This window comes from Fukomys damarensis, unplaced genomic scaffold (genome assembly GCF_012274545.1).
Source record: "Fukomys damarensis isolate Sample0158 unplaced genomic scaffold, DMR_v1.0_HiC HiC_scaffold_27, whole genome shotgun sequence".
In the NCBI taxonomy this organism is placed as follows: Eukaryota; Metazoa; Chordata; class Mammalia; order Rodentia; family Bathyergidae; genus Fukomys; species Fukomys damarensis.
In genome coordinates, this window is record NW_022900939.1 from 48,181,001 (window position 1) to 48,185,091 (window position 4,091).

The window sequence follows — 4,091 nt, forward strand, 5'->3', positions numbered from 1 at the left end:
CCAGGGATCGAACTCGGGTCCTTGCGCTTGCAAGGCAGGCCACCGAACCACTGAGCTAAATCCCCAGCCCTAGACTCACTTCTATAAACAAGCCACTTGCGGGGTTAGCTTTGTTTGTTGTTGTTGTTGTTACAGGGGATCAAACTGGGGTCCTTGCATTTGCAAGGCAGGCACTGGAATGACTGAGCTAAATCCCTGGCCCATGGGTTAACTTTATATCCTGCACTGCTCATAGACTGCTTTGGGAATAATTGATAGGGCAGTCTCTCACTTAGAACAATTTTACAGATAAAATAATATTTCCCTCGTCAGGTCCATGCTGTTTTTTCAGCCAAAGAGCCAAGCAGGGAAGGAGGGCTGACAAAGGCAAGAATACAGGGAACCATAGAACACAGGAAAATTACTCACTTTTCACTTCTGGTCAGGCTGAGTTGGAATACAGAGTAAAACATGACTTACAAACCTAATTTCCATGCACAGAGCTGGTGTTTCAGGATATCACTTGGCATGTTGTATTTTCGTATGAGAGAAAGACACTAAACGTACCGACTCCTCTTGTGAACGGTAGCATCTGTGATCACCCAGCTGTCTTCCTTCGTGTGTCCAGGTACGCAGCCCAGTATTCAAAGTTGGCTTTGTTCATCTTAGTTTGAGCCCTAGGCGTGTTTCCTGTACCTCCAGGCTGACAGAGCCACACTTCATCCCCTCCCTGGGGCGTGGCTCCTTCTTAGGGAGCATGTAGTTCTCTAGGTGCATTCCCTCTTTCCTAGGCCTCGCTTGTTCTTTATCCTCAGCAAGATGTTGGAACTTATTAGTTCTATTCCAGTGTGCAGCTCCACTGCTGTCTTCTTGGAAACTCTTAGGCTGTTGAAACCTGTCTCCTAGGAGCATTTTCCCTCAGTCTCACATTGGGCTCAGCTAGATACAAGTGGGAACCCCACATATTTGGCCTGAAGCCACTGTTGGTATATGCACTAAAACCTAAGGCCCCCAGGAGGACTGGGGAGGAGCAGCCCATTCTCCACAGCTTCTCTTCTAACTTTGCCTCTTCACAGCCCTTCATTAGTGTCTTAATTTTGTTTCAATAGGCAATTTATTTACATAATTCAGATTTCAAAAACGTAAGTAACGTGTGCACAGGATATCAGTCCAACCCCTTCCATCCCATTTAAAATTTTTTCTCTTTGTTCTTCTAATAGTTCCTGACATGAATGTATGCATAGATTCTGCTTTTATCCTTTGTACCATACAGTTTTTAAACTTAAAAATAGCTGGATACAATCATACATATTTTAATTGTGATGAACTACTTAGAACATAAAATTTACCACCTTAAACATTTTATGTGTACAGTTCAGTGGTACCAAATATTTTCGTATGGCTGTGTAGCCATCACCACCATGTCATCTGCATAAATACTGTCAGCCTGCAAACCAAAAACTCTATGTCTATTAAACAACTACTCCCCATTATCCCCCTGACAGCACCATTCTACTTTCTAAGGGAGTCATATAGAGGTTTGGTCACTGGCCTATTTCACTTAGCATAATAATGTCCTTAAGGTTCATCATACTTCCTTTCTTTTTAAAATTTGAATACTATTCCACTGTAAGCACAGACAATATTTCATTTATTCATTCCTCCATGGATGTATTTTGGGGGCACTTCTATCTTTCAGCTATTGTAAATAATGCTGATATGACCATGGATATACAAATATCGGAAGTGGATTTACTGTTTCATATGATAATTCTTTTTAAATTTATTTAGGAAATTTCATACTATTTTCCATAGTGGCTGCATCATTGTATATTTCCATAGACAGTGCATAAGTTTTCCAAAACGGTATTTCTTTTGGATAGTAGCCATCCTAATGGGTATGAGGTATCATTGTGGTTTTTATTTATATTTCCCTAAGAACTACCAATGTTGAGAATTTGGGGGGGCATTTATTCATCATTTTGTCCTTAGCTTTTGGCTACTATAGTTCTTGAGCAACTTGCTGGCTTCAACAGCAACAGAGACATCAGACTTCTTGCTGAGGCCACCTCTTTCTGGTAGTAGTGCAATGTGATTTTCTTGGTTCATTTCCCTACTCCTCTTAAATGAGTGTTTAAAATCTTCATCAGCTTCCAAGGTGAGTCTCTACTTTTTCTACCAGCTGTGAAGATACTGCTAAATCGTGGTGTCTACTGTTTTCATTTTATGTCTGATACAGTCCTCCAAATTCTGCATAAGACAGGCATCATAGTAAGGAAGAAACAGTCAGTACATTCTGAGAGTGCTGCAAGCAGCCACCATTTTGCAAACCCTGTTGACTGAAGAGATTCTACTCTTCAGGACAGGAAAGATCTGCTCCTCTGATGGGCCTCATCTATACCTTCTCTGGAGAGTGTTTCCTGTTTGAAGTTCCTTATAGGTGATCAATGCTTCCAGCCTCACAACTCTTGTACTCTGAAACTACCTAACAATGCACCAAGTAACCCAGGCGTCTTTGCAGTTTTTCTTTCTTTCTTTTTTTTCTTCAATTTTTCTTTCTTAAATATGCCTTAATCAGTGGTTATCAACTTTGGCTGCTTGCTGGCATGAACTGAAGAGTTTTTAAAAAGTCTGACACCTGGATCCCACTCCGATGCTTTTATTTTATTGGGCCAATCATATCCTGGGTGCCAAGATTCTAAGATGTAACAGGGTTGAAAATTGCTGACCTGAATGTTTGGAATAACTAATTAATCTTATCACTGCATGTACTAGCAAATCGTATTCACTCCCACCTACAAATTAAAAGGTTTCTCTCAGTAGTAACCTAGAGTGGAGTGTCCTTGACGGAATTAACCATAGCTAGCTCTCTGAGGTTTTATTCTCTGTTAATTATGTTTTATATTGTAAGTTCTGTCTCTGATCCAAGCACAAATTCCCTTTCTAATTCCAACTGTGAAAAGAGCGTACCACTTTTTACCTTGCTCCCCCCTCACCTGTCAGGAACAGGATAAAAGAAAATATCTTTCCTACCCCACCCTTGAACTCCTTGTACTGAGAGGCACTCAGAGGGCAGGCAGACCAAGGAAAACAGTGGAACTCAGAGAGTTGAAGGGAAAGCGCTTTCATTGGTGAGCTAGTGGGCCCAGTGGGAGTCACCTTCTAGACTCTGAGCCCAGCTTCTAAGTTTGTTCTCACATTTATCTGTTCTTTAGCCCAGGCGGGGAGCAAGCAAAATTTTACAGAAGCAGAATTTAGTGAAGGGTAGGGAGGTGGAGGTAAATGTTTTTACAGTTTATTTTTAAGACACAGTGAGATAAAGAGGTTGTTGTTTCAGCAGTTCTTTCAGGCACAGCGACTTTTGTGGGTTTAGCAGGACAGACAAGCCCTGAGACAGGAGGGCACTGAGACCCATCATCCTTGACACCGTCAGTCTCTGTCCAGCTTTGAGACTGTTAGTCTCTGCTTTGTCCTTTGTTCCTTTCCATTTCAATACAAAAAGGAATACTCATGGGCAAATATTAGATTTTATGTTTGTTGGAAATGTTTGGAGCTTGATTTCTATGATTTTAGGATTCTATGAAAAATTACCTAAAGATAGCCTAGCTATCTATGCTAATGACAAATAAACAGCTGGAGAGGCAAGACACATAAACCTAGCAATAAAATGAGTAAAAATAATACTGGGAAAAAATTTGCAATATAGAAGGCTGAGAAACTAAGTCAATTTATCTATTTTGGAACTTGAGAATCATTTTCATTTGGCAATAATCGTACCTCAGATAAACCTCATTGGCTATGATACTGCCAATGCACAAAGCTGAGAATCATTTTCTTGTAGGTCAATTCATGTGAACATTCTTGTTATGAACTACCTCTAGAATCTATACCTAGTAGAATTCTTATTGCTTAAACTCAAAATGTTGAAAGCCATGCAATTGTTCTAATATGAAGAGTTAAGCACAGTAGATACTTTCCTTGATATCAGTTAGGGCATGTATAGATCTGTTAGGAGGAAAAAAATCTTCTTTCTGATGGTTTCCACTCCTACTCCTCAGCCTACCATCGTTATGCCTAGTGGGCATTCACAACCTTTTAGGTTAGATATATTC

At 40.3% G+C, this 4,091-nt stretch overlaps 1 pseudogene; it reads right to left on the bottom strand.

Moving 5' to 3' along the window:
- Positions 1–3,652: 3,652 nt before the first annotated feature.
- Positions 3,653–3,801, bottom strand: LOC117283574 (annotated as a pseudogene).
- Between the last annotated feature and the right edge of the window lie 290 nt (positions 3,802–4,091).